Source organism: Pinus tabuliformis, chromosome 5_2 (assembly GCF_031772625.1).
Source record: "Pinus tabuliformis cultivar Carrire ecotype Pingquan chromosome 5_2, CPIR1, whole genome shotgun sequence".
Lineage (NCBI taxonomy): Eukaryota > Viridiplantae > Streptophyta > Pinopsida > Pinales > Pinaceae > Pinus > Pinus tabuliformis.
Genome location: NC_142306.1, coordinates 709832311 through 709846561, shown reverse-complemented (window position 1 = coordinate 709846561; position 14251 = coordinate 709832311).

Here is a 14251-nt window from a genome sequence, read left to right as displayed (position 1 = left end):
ATGACATGTACGTGACACCACATGTACACAACACCACATGCACGACATGTACACAAAACCACCTGCACATAGAAACACTTGTACAACATATACTCAACATCACATGCACACATCACCACTTGTACAATCATGCACACCACACAATATGCACACAACACCACATGTACATAGCACTGCATATCCAACACATACATAACATCATCTATATACAACACCGCATCTCCCACACACGTAGAGCACCACATGCATACAACACCACATATCCATCATGCAAAAAATACAATATTTACACATCACCATATATCCAACATGTAGATAACACCATCTATACCTAGCACTGAATATGCAACATTCATACAACACTGTATGTATTAACACCCTTACATAACATTGCATAAACAACAGGTACACACACAATACACATGTACAATACTACATGTACACAATAATCACAAATGCAACATGTACAATATATAAAACACATCCATAACCACACTGTCTTTACCAAGCAACCTTGCTTCCAATGTCTTATCCATTCTTATCCTAGCATGCTGCAGACCACACTGCTTTCACTTGGTTGATGTATCCCTTGGTATAACCTATCTATAACATAAGCATAGGCATAATACAATCATACAATGTAAATTCATATTCACATGATATCCCCTCACATGTTTGTGATGACTACTCTTCCCACTTGATTCCTCGTGAGATTAGGAACCTCTTCTTGTCATTCGCCTTCGTATGTAATCATTCCTTGACAAGAACGATCCTTGAAAACCCTGTCAGACAGTGACATGGATACATAGATACATACATATATATAAACATTAGCATAAAACAATCATGGTCTTGTCAGAAAATGACATACATACACACACATATATACATATAAATGTTAGCATTAATAACCATAATCCATGACGACCCTGTCAGACATGAGATACATACACACCTACATGTATACATATATAAACATTAGAATTATCATGATCATAACATAATTACTCGATATCAAGGTCAAGGTTTAAGATAACTTCCTTTATTAATGCAACACATGTGCAACATTAAGAATAGTCGTTCCCAACATAGCTAAGGAATCTGATGCCTTAGATCCATTTACTTTACCTTTTTGGTTACCTTTCTCATGACTTTAGTACCACCATACATTTACCACAATGGACCCAGCCAGTCCAACTGATTATGATAGTCTTACCTTCCGCTGATCTTACTCATGCACAAAGATTCATCTATGTCTTACATTACCTGTTGGGTACCACACAACTCTCCCTGAGCTCCATTAATTTCCTCTTTTCCCAACGAATTCCCATGAATCTCAAAACAATAAAGGAAAGATCGAGAAGAAAACAAGAAGAAAAGCATGGAAACCCAACAACAATACGACACCAAAAACAAAGTGGCATGATCATGCACTAGACATAACAAAACTACAAATCAAGCGCAAGAAAATCATAAAGACTAACAACACAAGACTAAAAACAAACACCATGACTCAATCCCCATGGTTCCCAAGGAAAGCTCAACCCGAGTGTTCTTAAATATTTCATGGCAGTCTCTTGCCATGCAATCCTTTGCATCATACTACCATAAAAACATAACTGTCAGTGCACAAATAAATGTAGCAACATATTAGTTATCTTACCTTGTTGTACCAAGCACATTGCTTGCAAGTGAACACATCCACACCATCTCTCAAGGGACTCCAATCCTTTGACAGATCCACCTATAACTAAATACTAGCTAATATACCTATCAAGTACATGTTCATGAATATAGCATGTATCCACATAATATTAGACAAGATTAAGGATAATAAGATTTCCTGTACTCAAAGCACTCATTAGTTTGGAATTAGGGTTTCCAAACATGGCCAAAGGAATTCTTTCCCAATTCCTTTCTTTGACCTTTTCCTTACTGCAATTGAGTGTTACTATGCACTGTCACATCACCCGATTGTTAGTTATATAAACACATCAACTATTACCTTTTCACACTAATACCAAGAATGTTTCCTGCAATTGCTCACACATGTTCCAAACATCAAGACAATCATATCTATCAATTTGAAATCAACATTTAGCATGACTAATAATCATGTCATAATCCATAGTCAACTCATAGTCATTATACATAACGCTACAACTGCCACCTACTACACTCAAGTACATATCAACTATCTCAACACATATGTATAAGTACAACCATATTAAAACAAGATCATTTAAACACATACTCATATTATGCAATTCATCAAATAATCAACGAACTTGCAAACATACCATGTTAAATAAATAAACTAGATGACATAATAGGCATAAAAAACTCAACATCAAATAGACGTCATAATCAACAATGAAGCACCAAGTATATTACATAAGAAAACTCATACCGTAGTGCATTTCATGGGAGGCAATTGTGTTTGCATAATCAATATAGTTAGCAAGATAAAAATTTACAACATGTCAATGCAAACATAAATAAGATCACGATATCCATAACACTAACTAACGAACATGTTCACATCATAAACTCATAAGCATTTGTCATTAATGCATGATAAGCACATATGTACGATCAATCTAGATTAGTATGACACCATATCATAATTATGTCAGCTAATACCTGAATGTCACAACCATAACCATCTGCATATGTCAAACTAGGTTAACTCAATACATATAACATTAAGATCTTCAATGCAATGAACATGACCATCATGCATAAGACCAATCCAAATTACAACATCAAGATCTCAATGAAATAACCCTAATCATCAATTTAATAACATATAACAAAAATAAGTTGTATCATGCTCATCAACAAATATAACCTAATCATTAAGTTATCTAACATAGAACAACAATAGCAATGCATACAACCATAGGTTACCATCATTATTGACTATTCGATGCATGTGCATATGACTATGTTAATCAACTATCATCTATCATGTACATAACCATAACATCAAAAGACATGTACATAAACCTAATGTATATAGACCAAATGCATATAACAATTATTAACTTACATACCTACATGCCCAACATACAAACCGGTATGATGACATGCTCTTTCCTTGTGGTCCAATGTTGCAACTTCACTTTGATGATCTACATCTCCTATTCTATCTCAGCCAACACATTAGCATCCTAACAACCAATAGCACCATGATGACCCAAATTGTATACCATGACTTCACAAGGCATGTTTGACCTACTATTCCCATTACTAAGACCATTCATGCATAATGACTGCATAAAGACATATATCACATGAGTAAAAATGCATTTACATATTCTTCTAGCTATAGTCCAGTGACATCACTACATCATCATTGTTGTTGACTATTTTACCAAGTGGGCTGAGGCCATGCCTACACATTTAAATGATGGTGCCACTGCAGCCTTATTCCTTTTCAATAATGTCATCATCAAGTTTGGTGTTGCTAAACTCATTCTCCTGATCATCGTAAATATTTTCAGAACCATATGATGGAAGAACTAGCTGCTAAGTTGGTTTTCATCATGATCACTCCACACCTTATTATCCTCAAGCCAATGGCCAAGTCGAGGCTTTCAATCATACTTTGAAAACCATGTTCCCATAAGTCTAATTGGAATCTTATGATATTTTCCACCTTATGGGCATACCAAACCTCATTGTAATATGCCACTCGCTTTACTCGTATCCAATTGGTTTATGGGAGTCAGTTCTTCCTATCTAGTGTGAAATATCTTCCCTTCAACTAGCTGTTGAATTACTCCCTAGCACTTTGGCCAAGGAAGAATGCATCTTACAACTTTCCCATCTATATGAAAAATGCCTTCTCACCCTATTCAATAATGAAGCTCATAAGAAATACATTCAGACCCAATATGAAAAGTTTGTTCGATCTCATGTTTTCGCTGAAGGTGATATTATTTTGGTTTATGACCAAGATCGTGATAACATGGGGGAACGAAAAATTGAACCCATGTGGCATGGTCCCTACATTGTTAAAAATGTTCTAAATAAAGGGACCTATGAGTTAGTTAATTGTGTGGGAATTTTCTATTAGAGCCATGTAATGGGATTTACCTGGAACGATACTATGCTTAGTTTCTTTGCATGGTCGCTTCTACATACTTTATATAGGTGCGTGTGCGATACGTTTCTTTGATTGTATTGGTTTTTTCCGTGGTTTCTATGTGTGATTCATGTGTCTAGTCCTTGATGCATAGATGTCAACACCCTCGCTTCCCTATAGAGGCTTTGCAGATGGTGCAAGAAGTTACACTCAGAATGCTTCTTCCTCCACTTAGGTCATCTTTTCACCCACTAATGAGCTTATGAGTTCTAGGAGTACTTGTCTTTGCCTGATTACCAACAATGTGGGCAAATATAATGTTGTCATTGAGCTCTTAACTGAGGCTAATTACCTTGGCATACGCCACTTGACTCTCAACTCGTAGTGTCTCAACTCAATTGTCTCTATTCTATAAGGAAATCTACTATCCTACGTTATGTTTTGAGGGTACGTCTCTTTGAACATTTGTTTTATTTTCCTATTTCCTTAGAGAAAAACATGTTGCTCGATTCATTAGTTAATTATGTGTTAGATTGGCATTTGTCACATCAATAGTTTTAACCATACACATGATAAAGTAAACATACATTTTAAATACACATCATTTTAAACATAAGCACATAGAAACCATCATTTTATTATAATATCAAATATTTGGGCACATAGTTTAAAATTTGGGCATCAAAGGCCTTGGCTATCGTGCCATACATATGCAGTCACATCACAAACAAACAACCCTAGCTAGACCACTATCCCTTCTCACTGGTATTCATGATAACATAACACCACATTCAAAATGTGCCGGAGGAGACTCTAAAAACGGGCCGAAGTGAATCCAATTGTGTGCCTCTGCATATGTCGACTTGTATTTGCAATACACCTCGGAGTAACCCTTAGTGTTAACCCCTCGACATTGCGAATGAATTCCTGCAACTCCTCGTCCTCACCCTCTTCTGCTGCTGCATGTGCCACTTGGGCTTGGGATGGTGGTACATTTATCCTAAGTGGAGAATAACCTACAGGGTGTGTGGGTGCCACATTTTCATATCACATTTATCACATATCAGTAACTTTGTACCCATCCCCCCAAAAAATACATATTCTAAAAATATAAAAAAATTATAAAATACAAAAACCAAAAATATTTTACATCTGATATCAAAGTCCATTCCATGGGGCAAGACCATGTTCAGATCTCCCTGGAAGTATACTCCATCATATGGATAATCATCCACTACCAATGATGCTTCTCTCAACCACTTGCAGTATTTTGCTAGGAACCAGTTTCTACTAGGCACACCCTCTTCCCTCATCATGAGACTACACCACATCATCATTCGAGGCTCTTTTGGTGGTGGATAGGGAAAATTTTAAGAACCACCCTAAATTTATATGTATAATAAATGGGCAAATCCCTATGATACATAGGAAAAATGGGAGGCAATTTTATCAATAATATAATATGTATATAATTTTTTTGGTGAATCTCGCACTAGATTATATTATCTTGTAAAGTCATGTTGAATTTATAAGATCTTGTAAGATCTTGGTAAATCTTTCACTGAATAATAAAACATTATGAAGTCTTGGCGAATGTTTTTTTAAAGTATGAAACCATATATGATAATAGGAAAACATATTCATTAAACTGTAATATACTAACATACATGCTTGGAAAAAAGAAACATAATTTTCTCTTCCTATAAACAATGTTGCAAGTTTTAGTGGATGTGTTTGTCAAGGTTCTTACTGTACACTCTTTCATATCCTTCTATTAGTTTTGATAATATTCCACAACAAAGTTTTGTAGGTGTTGATCTTGACCACCAGTAGGAGAGATTAATCTTTTCTCTACCACTTTTGTCAAGCTATCAAATTTCTTTCTTATTCCATAGACTCTAACCGTGAGATAAAAAAAAACACATCAATTTTGTTTACCCCAACACGTCAACAAGTAGCAAGCCCCAACTACATAATATAAGAAAGTTGTAGGTATCCCAAAGGCCTGAAAGGGATCTAATGGAAATAAGTGACCGTTGTCAGAAGCCTTCCAATCCATATATAAATATATAAATATAGATTTATTATTATTTTAATTGAAAATATTCAATTAAATAATAAAACTTAATTACGTCTCTCCCAATCTAAATTGCTTATTAGCATAATTCACTACCTTCATATGTCTTTCATTTTTTAACAGCGTTGTAACATTTGGATTAATTTCCTTTTTGGTGCAGAATCTCCGCCTTTTAGGACAATATGGTGTAGTGGCCCAACCCCTACAGATCATTACAAAAAACTAAGAATAACAGAGATGCAAGATTGTACAAACCAGCATATTTTTCAAAGAACTAATCCAACATTAGTACCTTAACTTTTTCATGAAGATATCATATTGAGAACATTTGAAAGATGGTGGGAAATCTAGGCAGCCACTATCTTTCTTCTGCTTCTCTTCCGCGAGGGTGATGCAGAAAGAGTGATAAGATTTCACTGTTTTGATTTTCTTTCTGTTAAATCAGAAAAACCAATATTAATGGAGATATTGGTATTTTTTACTAAATTTTGTGAACTGACTAAATGTAGCTTTAACCATTCACCTTTAGATTTTTTTTACAATATAATTTCCCAAGTCTATTTAATATCTTCATTATCATAAAAACCAACCTATATCCATCTTAACTCCACATCTACCACTCTTAGAGGGATCATGTCTATTTATCCCTCTCAACACTTGGTAGACCTCGAATTATGATTGATCTAAGCTGATAGAATTTCCCCTTTAAATAGTATATGCTCACATGAATACCTCGGTATTACCATGGGTCAATACCATGGGTTATCATTAACCTGGAGCTTAAAAACTACTATTTCTAATTTATAAAAATTAATTATTTTAACCAAGTTAAAATGTTTAAGTGACATTAAATTAAAAGATCCATTTTTACTCTTGATCTACCAAGCCCCAAGAGGGATCAAATATTTTTTCACTCTATGCTAGTTAAATAATGATTTATGCATAAACAACAAATTTTAGTTATTTAGCTAAATCAAGTTACGTAATTCAATTTAGTTGGTAATGAAAATATAATGCTTCCTAAAGCACTAATTTTTCATCTCCCTATATTATGCTCACATACAACATAATTTGGAACAGTAATTGGCCCATTATCCACACATCAAGTTTATTTTCATGCAAAGAACAAACATCACATAGTGTAATTAGGGGAATTGTATTAAAGGATCATGAACCACATATCCACATACCTGCAATTCAAACAGTTTGTATGTGCACTAGATTCACCTTGCACACACCATAACTACTAACTAATTTGCTTTACTAGCCATTACAAATAGAGTAATTGAGGCTTATATTTTACTTTGAAATTTGCACACAAACATATGTTCACATAGTATAATTATGAGAGAAGTGGTCCATCATTAACACATCATTTCTTTTCTAGCAAGGAACAAACATCTCATAATGTAATTAGGAGAATTTTATTAAAGGATCATGAACCACAAATCCACGTACTTGCAATTCAAACACTTTGTATGTGCACTAGATTGACCTTGCACACACCATTACTACTAACCAATTTGATTTACTAACCATTACAAGTAGAGTAATTGCTTACATTTTACTTTGAAATTTTGCACACAAACATATGCTCACATACTATAATTAGGAAAGAAGTAAGTGGCCCATCATCCACACATCATACCTTTTCTTGCAAGGAACAAACACCACATAGTTTAATTAAGGGAATTGTAAAGGATCACCACATATCCACATCAATTCACACTTTGTATGCTCACAATTTCACTTGCACACACATTCACCCCACACACAAATCTCACTTAAATTTTGTATAAAGCGTATCCTCTTTCTCGAATCTTTGTACCTAATTTATTTGAGCTTATATTTTATTGCACACCCTAAGTGAAGCAAATCATTTATAAAAACAATCTTAAAATAAACACACTAAATTCCCTACAAGGGCCACAAGATAATTTATAGTTTAGTTTAGGACCATGGTGATAGGCAGCATGTAAGCCATCATGATTGTTTTTCATATTGAAACATAGAAATTTGTCTTTTAGGGAGCTTAAAATTCTGCATCATCTAGTGATAAATTTGGTACATGGAAAGAAATTCGTGAAGGGGGTAAGGCCTAGGTGGCGGATTATCACAGGCCTTCATGTTATCTCTTGACACATGTTAGGGGTTCTAGGTCGAAAAATGACAACCATAAGCTGAGATTCATCCATTCTCACTGGATGCAAGTAACTTAGTGGCCAAATCTTAGGGCATCTTTCCCTATAGGTTGAGGTGCAAGAGCACTTATACCTGAGGTGATCTTCATCAGGCTACTGGAAGCGTTACCAACTCTTTCTAGATGTATCCCTAGTATGTTTGCCCACTATAACCCTCTCCATATTGTGGTTGGGTTTTTGGCTATTAGAAGCGTCGCTAGTGACATTTATGACATGGCCCAAATAACCTATTCTAAAATATTCACAAGGCTTAGTTAATACTTTAGCGAAAGAACGTTAGGTCTTTTCAGGATTTTTTCTCATACACAAAACCTTAGATAAACATTTTTTGTTGATTGTTTCACACATTAGAATTAAAGGGGAAATTAACCATTTATTTTTATCTTTGTCTTATGCATGTGATTAATTTGGTTTTCCTAAAGAACACGTATTGTGTTCAGGTGTGCTTACAAATTCTATGGTCTCAGGTGTTGTTGATTTCTTTCCTTTCTTGCCAATTGTTTTCTTTCTCAGAATAGAATGCTTGTCATTAGTTACATTTTTTATAGGGATTATCATATTTAGGTGCCTCCTATGAACAATTCACATCATCATGAGAAATATCTTACATTTCATACATGCTGAATGCTTCTACCTTTCATCATATTCTGAATCACCCTTTTGTTAACACAGGGATTGATACCTTTACTAGTGCATTGTTCTTCGACCCGTATTTCCTTAAGCTCGAAACCATTTTCTTTTCATGTTTCAACTTATAACCCTTGGTCCATGTCAACTTCTACTACCTATTTTTTGAATGTCAACTTGTTTTTCATTTAACTTTTCCCTAGGGTTTGTGACTATAACCATAGGGTTTCCAAATTAATTTTTATTGATTGAGGAGGAACGATTTTACCTTTCATCATATTCTGAATCACCCTTTTTGTTAACACAAGGACCAATACCTTTATTGGTGTGCTCTTCTTCAACTCATATTTCCCTGATCTCGAAACCCTTTTCTTTTCATGTTTCAACTTAGAACCCTTGGTCCATGTCAATTTCTGCTACCTAGCTACCTACTATCAAATCATATCAAGACCTTCCACCTATGGTGATTTCTTAAATAAACATGTGTATCTAGATATACTATTCACTTGTCTTATGATGATGATTCACTTGACTTACAATAATATTTTGTATTCCACTATGAATGGATGGATATTAAGCATCCACATGAGGGAGTGTTTCGGATGAAATCACCCTAGGGCTTTGGGTTAGAACCCCAACAAAGCAGAAGAAAACTACAACAAGAAATACTCAAACAACTCAAGCAAGATGCTTATATTATCAAACTATGTAAGAGTGACCGTACCCGAATTTCCTTAGTTCAAGTATGTCCGGCAAGGTTCAGATCCTCTGCAACTCTCGATGTTCTTCAAACCTGAAAATCATTCAATTCGAACATACATAGCAGTATAAAAGTAAAGAATATTCATGAAATTGACTTTATATCCTATCAACAAATCATTGATCATACATCAAAACGACATTCATATATGAATTAAAACAAATTTGATGCATAGATATAGTTAATTTCAGAAACAAGACAACATTTCTTTTATTGCAGTAAGCTATAAATAACATGGAGAAAATTCACCTGAGTCTTTCTCTGGCTCCAAGTGGAACCATCCTCCGAATTCGTCCTATCCCAGGCTTCAACAATCTTCTTCCATCACCAACACCATGATATCTCAAGCAAAAGGAAGGATATCTATAATCAAGGAAATAAGGGTTTCCTGAAGCTTCGAGAAGTGCATGAGGCACAGGGATTCATCAGACTCAGTCAGGGATAATCTTAGTATAATAAATCTATCTCTTCTCCTCATCTTAAGGAATTCCCATAGAGGTCTACTTATACCTCTCCCAATTAGTTTTTTAGTTGGGAAACAATTGGGCCATGGGCAATAGGAGGTAATCAATAGTTATAACCCGTGAACTCCACCCAAAATTAAGGAAATTTATTTTTTAAAGTGTTTTAATACATATACGCGGGTTGGGTATTGATTGACCCATGTGTACATGCTTTTATCTCAGGGAAAGTAGCATACAGGGAATAAAACACTATTTTTTATATATTTGGACCAAGTCTAGAAGGAGGGGTTGCCCTAGGCCATAAACAAAGCATCATATATACCAAGAGTGGTAAAAGGTGCTATAATAGATGCCCCATAATATATGAGGTTAGAATGGGTACATGATGGCCGAAATATATTAAGTGTATGGAAAGAATCATGTCGAGACTGAGAAGGACTTCACCAGAATTCAGCCTACCAAGCCATCAAAAGAGATAAAAAAGAAACTATTGTCTGAGGCGGGCATACCCATGCTCAGAGAAAGTAAAGCATGTCCGCATATCAAGGACAAGCGGATCCAATACTAGTATAAAGGAACTGAAAGTACATAATGGATCATCTGATCGTGACCGAAAAAGTACATTTCTAAATATCACATATAAGACAATCAATGATGCTGAAGGATGAAGCTGATCACTGATGTCAAAAGCTGATCCCAATAGTACCAAATGAACATGATGGAATAAAATGATACTACATCGCAACTCAGATGCCAGTATATAAGATGTCGCTGTGAAGAACTGCAACATATAAGGTGGATGGTGTCAACTAGTAGTAATAGGAGCAACCAACAAGTGAACCAAAACATGCTGATGCAACCTGAGGTCTTCACCGACTGTTGCGGTACATTTCTACACAATGGGAATGAATGATCTAAGTTCGACCATGTGAGAAATATTTTGATTACTGATCATTGATGTATACCGTTAACAAACACGAGACTACTCACCGATAATGCTAATGAGAGTCAAGGTACCTAGTACAATCTAACAAGTGCGAATGAATGAGCTAGAGTGGAACACTTGAAAGACTATATCAATCAGGAGACAATGATGGTTTCTCACTGTCGATAGAGAAGGAACCTATCACTGATGATTGCAAACCCCAAGGTACTACCAAATGGACTCTAGATATTTTTCCTAGAGAAAATGAGTTGTAGGCGATAGGAAAAGATCCACTAGAAGGAAGGAATTAAGGCATACTTCATCAATATAGCATGAATGTAACCCGTAGGCCAATAATGTGTAAGGAATCAGACGAAAAAGATGTAGTAACCCAACCGAAGCATGTTTCCAGTGTACACAAGATGTAGCTAGCACACGATAGAAACCCTCTGAACCAACCAATAATGAAAGTTGACACAGAGGTGAGGAATCCACCAACAGGGTCAAATGGAAACCAAGGCATTGCATGAATCCCAATGTTTGATAGTGAAATCTGATGTCAAACACAAGGGAAACCACTTAGTTAAAGACCCATGATACTGATCGATGCTGAGCATAAGGTGACCTATCAATAATGAAAATAGAGCAAGGGTGTGGCTCTAGATCTGCCCTCAAATCAATTTGTCATAGTTGACAAGGACAAGACCCGCTAGCAAGAAGTAAATAGAGACCTTCTCAAACTGGCACGAGCAAAGGACCAATATAACTGATGTGATGACAAACATGACATTGACAACTAGGGATGGCCGACTGAAAAATAGGTCAAGAGACACCGCAGAGAGGCCGACTCAAGTTTACTTCCATTGAAAAAAAGTACGACTCAATGATGACTATATGGCAGCATATGATAACTCTGTATAAGTTTGTCATGCAAGAGGCATAAGAAAATTCTCCATATGATTGGAAGAGGTAACCAGTCAGAGGAGTACTAACTTAATAACAAGGTTAAGGCGCTCCTAAGTCAAAATAAATCCCACCCCAATGGAGGAGAGACTTTCTTTTTAGTGCTTTGTTTAGGGGCGACACGACTCACTCTAGCTGCCAACAAAATATGGAAATGTCATCCCGTTCTCGCTCTTTTTCGAATATATAATTTTTTTTGTCTTTTTCTTTAAGCTGGAAAAAGAATAAAAGAATTCTATCGTACAGTGGAAAGAAAGAGTGTTAGAGAAACAGATTATCTAGTTCCTGAGAGGGGAACATTCCTATGCTCAATGCAGGGAGGTGAAACTGGTCAAGGACACTCAAAGGGATGCTCTTTCCATGGGTAAAAGGATGCGTCAAGTTGCAGAAGTTAAGTGATTGCAAGGTTGATTTTGTAGAAGATGTTAGCGCTTGGAATTCACCTAGGCTGAGATAGACAAACTCTCAAGGCTACATCAAACCATTTCACCTCGTAGCTAGCCCTACGAGGTATGAGAAGGCTCTCTCGGGTCAGATTTGATAGATCTTTCAATATGATTAGGCTGACCAATTAAGAATAAAGATTTTAGGCTAGTAATTTGATAGGGAGGTTGATTTAATGATTTTTGGGGTTTTAGGTGGCAATTGGAGGGAGTGCAATTCAGGGTGAGGGGATTGAGCACAGTTTTTGCAGGGGGATCTTTGGGGCAAGGTAGGAGTGGGCGCTGATGCCTTAATCTGAGATGGATGATCAAGGATGATAGAGGAGGAGCTAAAGAGGGCAAACAACCATTTTGAATCCTCTCTAGACAGTAGAAAACATAAATATTGAACAAACTAAAAAGTTGAGCATGTCAAAGCATGAATTCAAACTTTACCACTTCATCTGTCCAATTAGAAGCAAAAGAGAGATGTGGAATACATAAACAAACTTACAAGAACATGTAGAGAACACACCATCAACACATCAATCCACAAGAATCCACAATGATGTCTGCAAAACCCTGGCCTTCCTTTCCTTAAATTGCAGAAATAGATGTACAATACACAATAAAAACTTTCTCCCACAAGAGTCCAACCATGAAAATGAGAAGGAGAGAGCATAATATAGACCATCTAGACCATCTAACTCCTTTCCCCACCTCTAGGGGTCGAGCTCAGCTTCCTAGGGGCAGTTTGAACTAATTCTAAATTAAGCACTAGATAATAGGCAGTCCAACAACTTGCCTCTATTACTTAGCTAACTGATTCATGCATTAATTATTCACTTTTTACATCAAGGAAGCTTATAGAAGGGTAAAGAGAGATAAAATATATCAAAGTGCCATGAAAATATTACATTTATCCATCATCTACAAGTAAAAATAGTCAACCATAGTCAAAACAGTGTTTTTTGACAAAAAAGGTCAATTCTGGTAAAGCTGGCTCGAATGGTCGCGCCCCCTGTTCAAATGGTCGCGCCCCTTTGTAGCTACTTTTGAGTGGGTCCACTGATCCAAATCAGGTGCAAGATGGCTCATTGGAAAGCTTGGTCTGTCTACTTTCCATCCCAAGTGGAATTTTTGAATTTGGAGTTGTTTTGACCCCTCAAAAACCATTTCCCCCAAGGTCACTTTCTGCAACTCAAAAAGTGGGCAGAAAGTCATTTTTTTGATGTATTTTGAGCTTTTGGAGGCTCAAATCTCAGAATTAGGCTTCTCCCAAGTATTGGTAATTTTTCTCTTTGCATGCCCTTTCCAAAAATGCCAAGTTTTCAAAATTCCGAGCAGTCCTCCAAAATGGTCTCACCCGGGGTGAGACCATTCCAATGGCCTAAACCTGTAAATTGCACAAAAAATTCACAAATGACAAAATTTTCTCCAAATTTCTTGAAATTTGGGCTGGGAGTCCCCAATAAAGTACCATGCTCAGTCAAAGAGGCTTTGACCAAAATTTGGAGTGGATCGGGCGTTTTCCTTCGTTTTTGTGCTTTGGCCAACCGTCCTTGGAGCACCTTCGTTTCTCGCCGGTATTTTTGACATTTCTCTCAAACCATGACACCTGTGTAAAAAGTGAAGGAGGTTTTTCTTCTTTGGCATGTTATGGAAAAAAAATTCTCTCAGTTTTCCAAAATTCATCTTTGATTGCTCTGGAACATCATTTGA